Genomic DNA, 17,102 nt, shown 5'->3' with positions numbered 1-17,102 from the left:
AACTTAATCCATGGCAACAATAATCATGTTCTTGGTTTCAATCCCAGAAAGGGGACGTTTAACCATGCATAGTAATAATCGTAATCACAAGGCAGTAATTAGCAACAAAAACCATGAATGAACTAAATAAAATTAATAAAAACCTAATTATGAAGTTGTAGTAGCCCCTTGATCTCAAAAATAAGTCAAAAGATGGTTAATAATGACTACAAAGATGTATTCATAGTAGACAACAAGTTCAAAGCCGATTAGGATTCAATTTTCACTCCTTGGCCATGTTTGAAGTAGGGTCGCGATGCGAGGCTGGCTTGAATTGACCATGGATCACGACGCACTAGCTACTTGGGTCAAGTGGGGCCGCGACACGAGGATGTCTTGACTTAAATGGGGGTTGCGATGCACCCCTATCACGACACCTCTCTGGAATTTGCTTCTTGATATTTGGTTAAGTGTTGGACGTTGCTCCATTCATCCTTGACATTATGGTATCTTTCCCATGGTTTTCCACCCTCCAAATCAACTATATATCATCATATTATACTCACAAAGGATTCTACAATAACACACCACATGAATAAGAAGCACAAACAACACTATATCCATCACAAAGATTCAAAAACAAGAGCTTAAACTTTAGGTGATTTTCATGGTCTTCCACTCAATGATTTGCCTCTTTCCTTGACTCAATTGAACTTTGTACACTTCCAAAAAGTTTTTCCACATATCATAACACATTTAAAACCATAAGTAACACATAGAACTCAATAGAATCCAACAAGATAGACTAGACAAGCAACTAGCTCAAGCTAGGAAGACTATTTTTCTATATTAAACACAAATTGACTCTTTCAAGTACAAGCTCACTTGGAATTCAGTTAGAACCTTATAAACACATGTTTTAACACATTTATCTCATTATAAACCATTATAGATTAGAATTATCCTCAAAATAAGGCTAAAAGGGCTAGAATAGAGATGTTAGAATGCATAAATTCACCCAACATCACCACCCCACACTTAAAACCTTGTTCGTCCTTGAGAAAATCTTAACTACAATCATCAACAACTAAGGAGACTCTACACTTCTTCTAAATTCAACCTAGCACTACAATGACCAAATGAAATGCAAGGTATTCACTAAGCACATTATTTACACAATTGATAGCTCATGAACACTACTCTAAAACTTTCTAGCCTCAAGAATTGACTCACCAAGTTAGAAAACTCATGCTATCATTTAATCAATGAGATCATACAAATCACCCACATTCATCAAATATGTGCCCTTCACAACAAGAGAGTCACCCATAATCACTCATAATAACGTAATTTATAATATAATGGGTACAAGAATCAAATTACACTCACTCTCATAAAGAATTCACAAGTTACACACAATGAACCATAGGCTTTCTCTTAGTGTAATGCTCCGCTAATAATTGAGTGTAAAGCTTAGAATCAATTAGGACTTTTTCAGGTTGTAATGTAGGCTAAGGGACGGGTAAGAACTATTTGGGGATAGTGACTAGCCTCTCTAAGCGCTTTAATACACTACATTATACATTTAAAATCACTCTCCAACAACTAAATTACACTTATTCATTCATCCATACCTTTTGTTTTTGCCCCATCTCTTTTAAGCATTTTCACAAACACTTGGTGGACACATAGTTTACTACCGCAAGAATTAATTTTTCACTTTTTTTTTTCAATCATGGCAATATTTTTAGCATAAATTATATCGCAACCATCCATCACACATTAATTATACACCAATAATCATTACCTTGGGGTCTCAATTGCACCTTTTTCTTGTTCAATTTCTCAAACTTCTTACTAATTTAATTTTTATTAAAGCACTTGGGAGCTTTTAGGATCAAATTAATGTCCATCAAAGAAGAGATTAGGCTACATATGAAGCTACCAAAGAAAAGGCTAAAGGCTCAATGGGGGCTAACTAGGATAATGCATAGGGGTAGGACAAATAGAAGGTGTAAAACAAGGCTATCAAGGAAATGCCTAAATCATCTCCAAAACCCACACTCTTTGTTTTGTTTACACACACATCGGGCAAGTTCTAGACACCAAATGCACCAAAGACTATACAAAAAACCTTACACGCACATGACCCATGCTCAACTCTTATAGGATCACTATAGACTCCCAACCAAATAATAGCACAAATTCAATTTTAAGCCAACAAGAACAAAAGTAATAAACTTGAGCCTAAGAGTCTCAAAAATAGCAATTCACATCAATCAACATGCTTTTACAAACAAACTCACTTGCATCATGTAATAAAAAACAACACCAACAAGAATATCTTACTTATTCCTAACCTTAAAAAAAATTGAGCCAAAATTTGGGAATTTCCCCACCCCACACTTTAAAATCTACTTTGTTCCTAAAGTGAATTTAAAGGTAAGAGATAGAAATACTCCCTAAGTCCTCTAGGTCTAGCTAGTAGCATCTTTACACATAAAGGAGATCTATGGGACCCTGATCTCATTCTTTGTCATGCTCTAAGCTCAAGTTTATGGTACTCAGACTTTCCGTTAACCTGTGACTCAATCGAAAGACAAAGCTACGTGAAATAAAAACTAAAAAAACTAAAAATAAAACAAACCTTAGCTTGGGTTGCCTTCCAAGAAGCGCCTAATTTAGTGTCGCAGCATAACCCATATCAACTTAACCATATTCCTTTATTTTTTTCCTCACACTTGGAGGCCATCTTTTTATCTTTTTCACCCCTTTTGGGTGTGAATTCTCAAGAGTCGTAGGTTTCTCAACTTTAGCCTTTGGAGGCTCATCAACTTCCATCATATCAGGCTTAGAAGATAGAGTCTTAAGTTGGTCAATCAGGTAGTTTGAAGAGGTCTTTTATGGTCTAGACACCCCACACTTGTCCCCTACAATAACATGATCATACATAAATCTTTAACTTAGGACATAATTATGGGTGCTTTATATATATCAAACACTATCTCTTTATCCTCTACCCTTATTTTGAGTGTACCTTCTCTAACATTAATTAACGCTCCTCCGATTGCTAAAAATAGATGCCCGAAGATTATTGGTACCTATTCATCTACCTCAAAATCAAGAACAATAAAGTCAGCAGGAATAACAAATTTACCAACCTTAATGAGGACATCCTCAATTATTCCTTTCGAATATGCCATGGAACTGTCAGCTAGCTGCAAAACCACAGTGGTCGATCTAGGCTTTCCCAAGCCCAATTTTTCAAACCAAGATAGGGGCATCAAATTTATAATTGCCCCTAAATCACTTAATGCATGGACTACTTTACTCCCAATTTGGATAGAGAGAGTAAACTTCCCTGGATCTCTCAATTTCTTAGGGATTTTCTATGTCATTACCACACTACACTCTTCAGTGAGTGTTATCGACCCCACATTCTATAATTTTATCATATTAGCCACCACATCCCTTAAGTACTTCGTAGACTTAGGCATACCCTACAAAACATCTAACAAAGGTAAGTAAATGTGAAATCCTCTGAATGTATCAAAGAACTTCTTAAACATGGCATCCTCTTTCACTTTAATTTGCCTCTGAGAAAAGGGTAGTGGCAATGTCTTCTTCACTTTTGATTTAGCAACTTTTTCTTTCAAGTACTCAGACTTCCTTGAATTTTTAGCCACTTTGTATTTTGCCTGTTGGGTCACCATATCAGTATATACCTCCGTTGTTGCCTTGGGAGGGTCACATTGAAGCTCTTTACCACTTCTCAAGGTGATTGCCATAACCTGCCTTAGAGTTTTTGTGTCAGTTGGCAACCCACCTTGTGGCCTAGTATTCGACGCTTTCTGATTCTACTCTACTTCCAACTCTAAACTTCTAGTAGCTGCTTGCAAAATTTTTAGGTCTATAGCAAACTACATCTGATTAGCTAGGATCTACTTTAATATCTTCTCAGTGCTGCTAGTTGACTGACTTGGTTGGTCCTGTGGCTGTGGGGAATTTCATAGATGATATATTGGTTGAGTCTGCCACTTCATAATGTAGGCATTACCATAATTTGGCCTTTGAGCATCTCCTACATACATTATAGATTCCAGATTTGAAGCACACATGGTCGCTGCATAACCACTACTTCCACATACCTCACACCATCTCGTAGCTTATTGGACAACATTAACTGTGAATGCAGGTTATATTGCTCCCAACTTCATGTTGTTGAATAATGTGTTAATCAAATTCTGTAGTGCAAAAACTTGTGCTGATAAGGCTGTGAATTGGTCCACCTTTAATATACCCGCAATTTTTTTGTGGAACTTCTAGAATCTAAATGTCAATCTGGACTTCCTTGTGCTATGCAGTTCAGCAATGTGTATAGCTCATAATAAGTTAGCTCTAACGCTTGATCAGTTGCGGCTGAATCTAGCAAAATCTTTATATTGTGACCAAGAGCTTCTACAAAAATGTGAGCAAGTACCTCATTTGACTATTGGTGATATGGACAATCCTAAAAAAGAGCCTTGAAGCATTCCCAAACATGATAGAGGTTTTTACTAGGCTTCTGTTCAAAGTTCACTATTTCACTGTGAAGTCTCGCAATCTTGCCTGATAGAAAAAGTCTAATGAGGAACTTTCTAGCTAAGGCATCCCATGAAGTAATTAAATTCGTCGGCTTCGCATTCAACGACCTTTTCGCTTCCCCCAAAAGTGAATGGAGAAATAGTATCCGCCTTACATAATTTGGAGTCACCCCAGTCGGAGTAAATGTATTAGTAAGCTCAATAAAGGTCTGCAAGTGGACTTGCGAATCCTCATGTGAAAGCCCTATAAACTGTCACTGCTAATAAGAAGCTGTACCATATTGTGTTTCAACTCGAAATTCCCCCCAGCTGCCGGTCTTTGAATTGGGGAAGTCAAGTTCATTGGAAGTGGGACTGCCACTTCCCTAACCTTTCTACCAGTTGCTTGTTGTTCATCCTTAAGAATAAAATTCTCTTGGCCTTCTTGGATTTGGGAATTCCAGGGAGAAGGATTGCTTATTTCCTGTATTAATGGTAAAGTTGCTCAGGTTCCGGGCTTGGTTCTACCAACTCTCGATCCCTTTTCTGCTTATAAACTTAAGAACCTGTTTCCTGCAAAAACAAAAAACAAGACCAAGCGTAAAAAAACCAAATAAATCTAAAAATAAAATTAAAACAAACAATTGTCAAATAATAAGTCCCCGACAATGGTACCAAAAAAATTAACAGCGCCCAAGCACACACGCAAGTGTACATGGTCACTTAAGTAATATAGTGGCCTTCAAAGAAACCGAGTTATCGATCCCACAGAGAATAGATTTGGCAATGATTTGATTTCAGATCACACTTTAGATTCAATTGATGTGAGAATAACCAAATAAAGAGTTTGTGAATTATAAATTAAAACTAAACAATGTGAAAAGTAAAGATCTTGAGACAATCAATAAGAGAAAACCCATGGTTAAAGCACTCTGAACAATCATATTATGTTTTTGGGTTTCATTCATTAACTTGCTTATCTTGGTTGTTGATTCATAGGGTTAATTATGCGATTATGGTTTCCAACCTCTAATCTATTACCTAAGTTGAACCTTACACGTACATCGTTGAGCGGGGATGTAATAATTCACTTAAGTACATCCCTGTCCTAGATACTAATTCAAGTTTCATATTTTATAAAGAATCAAGAACCATACTCTGCTTATTTCCATGTTCTATCCCCTATTCCCTCTCCCGAGTTTACAAGGTTGACAATGGATGTATTCTAAGGGCCACAAATCCTTAAAATAGTTATAATAAGAATAAACAAACAACCAATATTGATAAGTAAAGAAAATAAACTTAATCCATAGCAATAATAATCGTGTTCTTGGCTTCAACCCCGGAAAGAGGGCCTTTAGCCATGCATAGTCATAATCGTAATTACAAGGTTGTAATTAGCAACTACAAATATGTATGAACTAAATAAAATTAATAAAAACCTAATTATGAAGTTGTAGTAGCCCCTTGATCTCCAAAAGATGTCAAAAGATGATTAATAATGACTACAAAGATGTATTTATAGTAGACAACAAGTTCCAAGCTGATTAGGATTCAATTTTTACTCTTTGGTTGTGTTTGAATTAGGGTCGCAACGTGAGGCTGTCTTGACTCAAATGGGGGTTGCGATGCGCCCCAATTGCGACACCTTTCTGGAATTTGCTTCTTGAAATTTTGTTAAGTGTTGGACGTTCCTCCATTTATCCTTAACTTTGTGGTGTCTTTCCCATCATTTTCCAGCCTATAAATCATCTATATATCATCATATTATGCTCAAAAAGGATTCTACAAAAGCACACCACACGAATTAGAAGCACAGACAACACTATATCCATTACGATGATTCAAAAATACGAGCTTAAACTTAGGGTGATTTCCATGGTCTTCCACTCAATGTTTTGCCTCTTTCCTTGACTCAATTGAACTTTGTACACTCCCAACAAGTTGTTCCATATATCATAACACATTTAAAACCATAAGGAACACATAGAACTCAATAGAATCCTACAAAATAGACTAGATAAGTAACTAGCTCAAGCTAGGGAGACTAGTTTTCTATATTAAACTCAAATTGAGTCTTTCAAGTACAAACTCACTTGGACTTCACTTTCAACCTTATAAAAACATGTTTAACACATTTATCTCATTATCAACCATTATAGCTTACAACAATCCTCAAACTAAGGCTAAAAAGGCTAGAATAGAGATGCTAAAATACATAAATACACCCAACATCATATGGTGACAAGTCAATGGGTCGACTTGTAACCAAAGACATTTTTATAGATTTTATGCTGAGGGTATTCTGTACATTTTCCACTTTAAGTCCCTTTGATACCATGACTTAAAACCTTCCTTGGGTTTTCAATATCACATCATTCCCAATAAAACACTCCCACGTTCTCTCTCAAACTCTCTATTAAAGATAAGGCTAGGGTTTTAAAGAAAATGGTTATGTAGGGTTCTAAGGGTGCAATCTCTTCCAAATTTGTTGGTATTTCAGGCAAGTACTCCTCCCTCATTTTTATTTTACTAAAAGCACATGTTTTAATGTATGGCTTTCACGGTATTATTATAGTTTTAAAATAAAGGTTGGGGTTTTTTTGAATTCTTATTGTTGATATATGTTTTCCCATGGTTTAATTATGATTTTCCCTAATTTAAATATGGTTTTGAACATGTGGGTGCATGGGTATGGTAGCCAAACTTTATAATGATAACTTTTTCAGAATTTGTGACTTTGAAGTGGTTATGACCCCAACCTTGTATTATGAAACTAGTTAATAACTATGAAAAAGGTGGAAATTTGAATTAGAGGTACAATGGAATCCCTAAAGTGTTTGGTTTGACTTATTTCTTGAAACTAATGCATGGTATAAATGGTTAAATAGTTACAGACGGTTTTGAAAACCTTGTGGGGAACACGGGAATCCCCAATAAGATTATATAATGAAAAACTTGCAAGGTACACGGGAATCCCCTAAGTGATTTTAATAATAGAGTTTGTGGGGTACAAGGGATTAATAGAGTTTGTGGGGTACAAGGGATTCCCCTAAGTATTGGCTAATGACATTTCTTGCAAGCTATAATTGGTATGATGGTACCACTTTATAATGCCTTAATAATTGACTCCTAGAAATTGATGGTTTGGTTATGTGCTAAATATTTTAATTGGGTAATAATAGGGGTTGTGATAGCTTTCCATGAAGGTTTGAGTTCAAAGGACAGACACTAGAAACCCATGTTTGCCTACATGAGGGTTGGTCTTAGTGACCTTATGCTTGTGGGGTACACGGGAACCCCTGATGTTGGGTGTATTTATTCATTCTAACATTACTATTCTAGCTTATTTAGCCTTGTTTTGAGAATGATTCACATGATTAATGGGTTAATAATGATATAAATGAGCACTTATGTGTCCAAGTATGTGTTTACAATGTTTAATAGTGGTTTCACATGAGTTTTGATTCAATTTGAGCATTTGGAGCTCAACCGAGAAAACTAGTGTAACTAGCTTGAGCTATGTGTTTTTCTAGTCTATTGTGTTGGTTTCTAATGTATTTTAATGAGTTACTAAGCTTGTTATTATTTATTTATATGTGAAACAACTTAGTTATAATATTTAAGGGTCAATTGGATCAATAAAAGAGTCAAAACAATAAGTTAAAGCTCAAGGTGAATTTAGCCTATGCTTAGCTCGTGTTTCTAGTTCACCGTTGAGGATGTTGTGTTGTTTAGAGCTCTAAATTGATGTGTTTAATGATAGGATGCTTGGTGAATGGACTATGATGATATATGAAGTATTTACAAGCTTCAAATCAAGTGGGAATAACTCAAAAAGGCTTAGAAAGGATAACGGAAACACAAAACACAGCTTAACGCAAATTTGCACACCTAAAAAGTATTCGGAGAGTGGGGGCGTGTGAGAACGGCTCTAGGCATGTGTGACACACCAATGGATTCAGAAGGTACCCAAAATAGTGAATCAATGCGATTTAGACGCGACGGGACACCCTCCAATACATTAATCACTGGGTTCGCAGACAACCAAAAATTATTTCCTTGTTCAACAAGGCATGGGCTATTTGTTCTACTATAAATAGAACATTATTCATATTTTTTACTTACTTTTAGGCATCTTGGAGGATTAAGGAGGCTACCACAACTTCATTTTAGGGTTTATATCTCTTCACTTTAGTTTCTTTCATGGTTTGTATCATCAATCCAAGGGATTGGATGATGAATATTTTCATTAAAAGCTAAAACTCCTTTTCCGGGGTTAAGGCCACGTTCATGATTACTTTTTTTAAAATTAATTTTGTTTGATTCACTTATCATTATGGGTGTTTGTTTATTCTTGTTTTAACTATTTAAGGATTAGCTACCCTTAGAATACATTAATTGGCAACCTTATATCTCGGGAGAAGGAATAGGGAGATAGAATATGGGGATAAGCAAAGTATGGTTCTTGTTTCTTTATAAAATAAGGAATTTCAATTAGTATCTAGGACGGGAGTGTACTTAGATGCCTTACTTGATTCATACGTAGGATGATAGCTTTAAAGAACTTAAGTGGACTATTTCATCCCCGCTTAATGATGTAGTTGTAAGGTTCAACTTAGGTAAAGGATTAGAGGTTGGGAAACCATAATCATGCAACTAACCCTACAAATCAACAAGCATAAGCAAGTTAACAAATGAAGTTCAATAACGTAGTATAATTGTTTGTAAGCTTTAACCTTGGGCTTCTATCCATTGATAATCCTAGGTCATTATTTTTTTTTGAATTAGTTTAGTTTCTTTTAGTTTACAATTCCAAAACACTATTGTATACTTTTTTCAATTGTTGAACTAAAATTGGATAGTCGGCGAATGTAAGTCCCTGAGAGATCGATACTTGGGCTTCCATGAAGCCACTTTACTACTTGATAAGACCACGTACACTTGCATGTATGCTTGGGCGCCGTCAACCCCCTAAGTCTATACTTGTAATATGTATCATTACGGATGGCAATGGGGTAGTGCGGGTATGGGGCGATGCAAGTTTTAAGCTATGCGGTGTGGTGCGGATACGGGGCAAGTCAAAGTAATTTTTTAAAATGGTGCGGTGTGGGTTTTGAGTATATACTGGTTTAAATTAAAAAAAAATAAAAACTATTATTATTCTCGTGAATATACCTAAAATTATATGTATTCTTTACTTAAAATTTTATGATACTTAAAACGACATGTATAACACTACAAATAAATAATTTTATAGCTTTCTTAATATCTCTATTAATTTTAATAAAAATATGATATTTGATCATTACTTGTACACATGATACTTTTTGATAATTTCTTAGTGAAAAACGATAAAATAGAAATTACTTATTATTTCCTAGTTGTAGATTTGGAAATATTATGATTTTCAATGAGTTACAAATTTTTTTAAAAAAGGAAAAACTAAAAACATGGAGTGGTGCGGTGCTGGTATGCGCGGGTATGAATGTGGAGCGAGTTTATGCCGGTTAAAGATGATGAGGTGTAGTATTAAAACTTGCGGGTTTAGAAAAAACCCGTACCACACCACACCATTGCTATCTCTATGTATCATGGAGGGCGAAGGGTACAAGGGAATTTCCGACCATCTATGATATCTCTTATTCATGCAGTTACACACAGTAAGGCCTGTTAAGGGGATAACACTGGACCCATATAGCCCATGGTTGGATTATGATGGTAACTCTTCACAACCCAAGTTAAGGATTTAAAGTTCATGATAAGCCTTGTTCCCTATACCAGCATGGAGTGTATGTGTGTGTGTACATAAATATATGTATGTATTTGCATATGGTTATATGCATTGGTTTAACTTGGTTTTGGTTTGATAGCATTACTTTATATTTATCCCTGAGTTACATGCTAGCATTCACCCAGCTAACTATCTTCAGACGTTGTATCCTCATGCGATGTAAGAACCGGCCATACTTCCACTCCTCTTTGTACAATGACTAGGTGAATTGAGGACACCTTTTGAGTCAAACTGAAATGGTGAGCTTTCATACATCGAAAAACCCCATTTCATATTGTGGATTTCTTCATGTCTTTACCATTTCTTTTAATCTTGGTTTTGGCTATAGTCGGAGGCATGTCCCAACTGGATATTCTTTGGTTTTAATTAGAGACTTTGTTGGACTGTGTTAGACATGGGCGGTATTAGTTGGTTGTTTGATTGTTGGTGGTTGGTTTTGGTTATAGACTTATCATAATATCATTAAATTGATATTTCTTTATCTTATTATATATTTGAAATTCATTCGACAGGGAGTGTAAGGTGGTTAATGGTTTAGGTATTGGGGGTGGTTTTCGGTCCTGATTGGACTTAAGATACCCGACATGACCAGGCCCTGGTTTGGGTCGTGTCAGATTAGTATTAGAACCTAGGTTCATGGTCAATTGGGTATCCACAAAGTAATATCGAGTGAAGTCTCATTTAAGGGTATGTAGCATGCCATACTCATAAGGGAGAGGCTACAAGGCATTCAGGAATGTTTCCCTTTATTGTTGTTCTATTTCTGGGATATAGATTCTAGGGTCTTGAACTCTCCTCTAAATTTTCTTTTGCTCGCCTTTTAGACCATGCCCTCCCGATAATCTGAAGCTCATGAAAACTCATATGTCCCACTTGAGAACAAAGTGGATGAATCTCATCCAACTTATGGGGTACAAACCCGATCAAGGGTCGCTGCTTTTGGTTTCCCCAGTGGAGTTCCACTGGTCTCTACTGAACCTACTTTAAAAGGTGATACTCATGCTTAGTCACCTTAAAGATATGTTACCAATGCCGAGTTTCAATATTCTATTCATTTATTGACCCAGATAGTGGCCTCACTGTCACGCTAGTCTAGTTTTATTGGCGTGAGAAAAAAAAGGCAAGGTAAGAAATAACTAGAGTAAGAGGTCCCAATATGCAGATCGAGGGGGGTTCATAGAAATAGTGGTAGATCTGGTAGAAAGTGGTCCGAAGAAGGGAATCTAGGGAGTTCCTATGTGGTTGTTAGTGTCCCTTATCCTCAATCTTCTGGTGAATATCATTTTTGGGCCAGTGGAGCTTGGTTATCCCCACCCTATCCTCCCTACCGATTTTGTGGTCGGTTGAACTGTGATTCTGCTATAAAGGGAGGAATCAAATTTTTAGTTATAGTCAGTTGGGGGTGGTCACCTACAGCGAGAATATCCCACAAAGATTGCCACTGGGCAAATAGGATACCAGTTTTCACTTCTCTAGCTTCTGCATCGAGGGGTGTTGTTTTTGTCTTCGGCACTGGCCAGGACTGTCTCTATGCTCTCACCATCATTAAGGAGTCCAAGGAATCTCCTAATGTCGTTATTGGTATATTGAAACTCTTTTTCCATGATGTGTACTGTTTACTTGATCTGGAGTCCACTCTTTTTTATATGACCCCATTTGTGGTTGTGCATTTTCATTTTGGTCTTGATTGTATTTTGGGCCCCTTTTTATTTCTACCCTATTGGGTGACTCTGTGGTTGCTAGAAGAGTCTATAGGGGTTGTGTAGTATCTAAGGGTGGTTGGGAGACTTTGGTGGATTTGTTTGAATTAGACATGGTTAATTTCAATGTCATATGAGGATGGATTGGTTGCACTCGTGCTATGCTTCTCTAGACTATCAGATTCGAAAGGTCATTTTTAAATTTCTCAAGGAGCCGGTTTTAGAAATAGGAAAAAAGTTCCCTTGTGCTAAAGGGAGGCTCATATCACATCCTCGAGCTCGAAAACTGATTTTCGAGAGGTATCTTTACCATTAGGTCCGAGTTGAAGATTCTAACTCGAAAAGTACTTCGTTACCTTCATTTCTCGTGGATAATGAATTTTCTAAGGTCTTTTCTGATGACCTTCTTGGTATTTCTCCCGATGAGGGAAATTGATTTAGGGATTGATCTTCTTCCGAACACTCATTTTATCATCCCTTTTTTATAGAAAGACTCTAATTGAGTTAAAGGAGCTTTAAAGAACAGTTCAAGTATCCTTTTGATAAGGGTTTGTCCGCCCTTGAGTTTCTCCGTAAGGTACTCTATTAGTAATGCATGATGATTGATAAACACTAAGTTGAAACTTAGATGTTGATTTTGGTGATAGAAGTATATTAGCTCGAGGATAGTAATGCGAGATTTATGAGGGTAGATTGGTAGGCTTGGTGGGGTGTGTGAAAGAGATAAGGTTGATGACTTAGGGGATATAGGAGTGGGAAAGTTATGATATATAGGCTGGATCTCCAGGTTGAACTGATGGATTAGGGGTTAGACTTTGAATGGGTTAGGGCATGGAGTTTGTAAGCCTATGCTAGACCCCAGGTAGAATCTAGATAGATAAGATTTTAAGTATAAGAGAGACAAGTGCCCCTAGTGCATGTCATGTCCATGGTGATACCCCTTAGAGCGGAGTGTTGTGCTTATAGGTGTAGCACAATGGAGATTGAAGGCTAATCTTAAATTTTCTCCTAGCAATGGACTCAAGGGAAGGTCGAGGTAAATTTACTCATAGTCTAGCAATTCATTCCTATTTCGATTAAGAGGGTACTCTACTAGTGTTACACGCATTCTAATAAAGCTTATGCCTAAGGTCTGCATTCTATGTGCCGCGTATGTTTATACTCCAGCCCCTAAACTAAAGGCAATAATAGTTCTCAAAAGTTCGAGCTTCCAAGTGTTCAAGCTTTATGTCATGACACTCATGATCCAAATATTCATGTCTCACGTCATGTATGGTTGCAAGAAATAGTAGTCTCAAGAGGCAATCCTCCCCTTATTCCCTGAATATGAATCTCGTCTTTATGTTACATTACCCATGATATATGCAGTCATGTTTCTTTTGGTTCCCAGTCCTAAGGACTCGTGGTATGGTGTGTTTATGTTGGAACGATCCTCCATTTGTAACCTAGGTGGTTGCTATAGAGTACCTCGTGCCTATTGTATCGTGTCTCATTTTGTCGGTCCCACCTTGAGTAGTACGACAAATAAGAGTGATAATTGAGAAGTAACCCCCACTCATTCTTGATACTTGTACTCTCGTTCCTTAGTGACCTTTCTTATGTTAGGGTGATAGTGGCCATGGGAGTGTAGTGATGTTTTGGACAAGGGAGTAGATATCCTTGCTATGAAATTTTGGGGTGGTGTGGTGAAAACCTTTGTGATAGTGATTTAGGGTGCAAGTTTTGGTGGGGAGATCCATCAAGTGTGTGTAGTAAAGATAGGCTGGAGTGTGGTGATTGATAAATACCCAACCATTGTGTTATGAGGCTATAGCTCCTTGATTAAGACCCGAGGTTTCTTAATTATAGTAATAAACGAGGTAGTATTATGGGAGTGGTGTAAAGTGTAGAGTCTTATGGCTTTCACAAGTACCTTTAACTCTAATTTAGTCTTTAACACAGGAGGAATATGCGGTTATACTCAGGCCCTTGTAGTTATGTGTTCGCCGGATGAGAGAGGGAGGAAGGGTTGGGAGGTTGAAATAGAGAAGTGTTATCTTCATAAGCTGAAAGCTTGGTGGAGAGTGTGGTCATATTTAAGGGTTATTAGATGCATTGGGTGGGAAGGGAGGAGCTCTATGGGGAGCTAGAGGGGACATGAAGTCCGACTACCCATTCTTGTTTTCCGCTCTGAAAAATCGTGCGCAAGGTATGCGTTATTCTTAGGATCGTTATTTCCTGACTTTGTTAAAGGAAAGATTGATTTTCTTGGCATTTTTGTTTTCTAACTTAGTTAAAGGTAAGAGTAGAGATATCTGGGTTTTAATCGTGCTAGTCAATGCCTTGTCCTATCATTCGAGGATGAATGATCCAAGTGGGGGAGAATTGAAACACCCCGGATTTTTGGCCCTTGGAAATTTACTAAACTTTGAGCTCACTGCCTTGATTACGACTTGACTATACGAGTCTTATGGTATCTTGATAGTTCAGGTGACCATAGTCGTAGGGTGTTCAGTGGATGATGGTTGGGTGTTCTTTCTTTGTCACAACTTAGTGATACAAGTCATTAAGGGTGGTGACGGGTCATTAGGACAAACCTTAACCAAATCAGTAACTTAGTGGCTTGACTTTGCTCTGAGTACGAGTGGCTCACGAGGAGCCATGAGGATAGTCTATGAGTCGTGAGGTGAAGTTATAGGCTATCCAGTGTCTGACCTATTTGGGTATTGTATTGCTTACGACTAAACCCTATGAGTCATTGAGTTAGGTTACGAGTGGAATCATGAAGTCGTAAGGTAGATAGTGTATGGGTGTCCAACTCACTATCTAGGATACGACTCAAGGCTACAAATCGTATGATGTGGTGACGAGTCAATAGGTCGACTCGTAACCAAAGATGTTTTTTATTTACAACTTTTAAGCTAAGGGTATTCTGAACATTTTCCACTTTAAGTCCCTTTGATAACACCACTTAAAACCTTTCTTAGGACTTTATTATCACATCATTCCCAATAAAACACTCCCACATTCTCTCTCAAACTCTCTGTTCAAGCTAAGGCTAGGGTTTCAAAGAAAGTGGCCACATAGGGTTCTAAGGGTGCAATCTCTTCCAAATTCATTAGTATTTCAGGCATGTTACTCCTCCCTCATTGTTATTCTACTTAAATCACATATTTTAATGTATGGCGTTACAGTATTGTTATGGTTTTGAAATAATTATCGGGTTTTGTTGAATTCTTATTGTTGATATATGTTTTCCCATGGTTTAATTATGGTTTTCCCTATTTTAAATATGGTTTTTAATATATGGGTGCATGCGTATGGTGGCCAAACTTGATAATGATAACTTTCTCAAAATTTGTGATTTTGAAGTGGTTATGACCCCAACCCTGTATTGTGAAACTGGCTAGTAATTATAAGAAAGGTAGGAATTTGAATTAGGAGTACAATGGAATCCCTGAAGTATTTGGTTTGACTTATTTCTTGAAACTAATGCATGGTATAAATAGTTAAATGGTTATGGATGATTTTGAAAACCATGTGGGGTACACAAGAATCCCCTAAGTGATTATATAGTGAAAACCTTGCGTGGTACACCGAAATCCCTTAAGTGATTTTAATAATGGAGTCTGCGAAGTACATAGCAATCCCTTAAGTGTTGTCTAATGACATTGCTTGTAAGCTATAGTTGGTATGACGATACCACTTTATAATGCCTTAATAATTGACTCCTGAAAATTGATGGTTTGGTTATGTGCTAAATATTTTAATTGAGCAATAATGGTGGTTGTGATAGCTAGCCGTGAAGGTGTAAGTCCAAAGAACGGACACTGAAAACTTATGTTTGTTGATATGAGGGTTGGTCTTAGTGACCTTATGCTTGTGGGGTACACAGGAATCCCCCAAGTCTATACTTATATATATATATATGTATCATGGAGGGCGAAGGGTACAAAGGAACCCCCGACCATTTATGATATCTCCGGTTTGTGCAGCTACAAGCACTGGGGCCCGTTCAGGGGGTAACACTAGACCCATATAACCCGTGGGTGGATTATGACGGTAATGCTTCATAAACCAGGTTAATAATTTAAAGTGCATGCTAACCCTTGTTTTCTATCCCGACATGGGGTGTGTGGGGGTATATATATATGTGTGTATGTATTTGCTTATGGTTATATGCATTAGTTTAACTTGGTTTTGGTTTGATGGCATTACTTTATCTTTACCCCCGAGTTACATGCTAGCATTCACCTTGCTAACCATCTTCGGATATTGTATTCCCACGCGATGTAGGAACCGGCCATACTTTCACTCCTCTAACACAGTGACTAGTTGAATCGAGGACAACTTTTGAGTCAAACTAAAGTGGTGAGCTTCCATACTTCAGAAGACCCTATTTCATGCTATAGATTTCTTCATGTCTTTACTATTCTTTCTGGTCTTGGTTTTGGCTATGGTCAGGGGATTGTCCCAACTGGATATTTTTTTGTTTTAATTAGAGGATTTTTTAGACTGTTGTAGACATAGGCGGTATTAGTTAGTTGTTTGATTGTTGGTTGTTAGTTTTGGTTATAGACTTATCATAATATATTTAAATTGATATTCCCATATCTTATTATATGTTTGAAATTCATCCGACAGAGGGTGTAAACATGGTCAGGCCCTAGTTCAGGTCATGTCATACACTAAAGCCTGAAATACTACTATAGGAGTAAAAGTAGACAATCTCAATCTATTTAAGTCTCTCTTAAGGGTGGATGAGATGAAATGTTCATTTTTGTTACTCGTGATCTAAAGATAGCTATTGATTCTGCAATGAGGGATACCGATAGCATTATGGACGAATTGATAGTAATAGATATTGCAGGGATGGAATAAATATAAGATGATAAAGTGCTCTTAAGCTTCATCGAGTCGGGACGATTATGGAGATACATTTATATTTTAAATAAAACTCATTAACTAAGATAAGAAATTGTAACATATTTTCTTTTTAAAGTAAAAAGGAAAGTCTTAAAGAAAAAGTTTTTATATTTGATTTGGTAAAGATATATTAATAACTTACATAAATTCCTGAATCTGTAA

This window comes from Capsicum annuum, chromosome 12 (genome assembly GCF_002878395.1).
Source record: "Capsicum annuum cultivar UCD-10X-F1 chromosome 12, UCD10Xv1.1, whole genome shotgun sequence".
Classification (NCBI taxonomy): Eukaryota; Viridiplantae; Streptophyta; class Magnoliopsida; order Solanales; family Solanaceae; genus Capsicum; species Capsicum annuum.
This window is presented reverse-complemented; position numbering follows the sequence as displayed.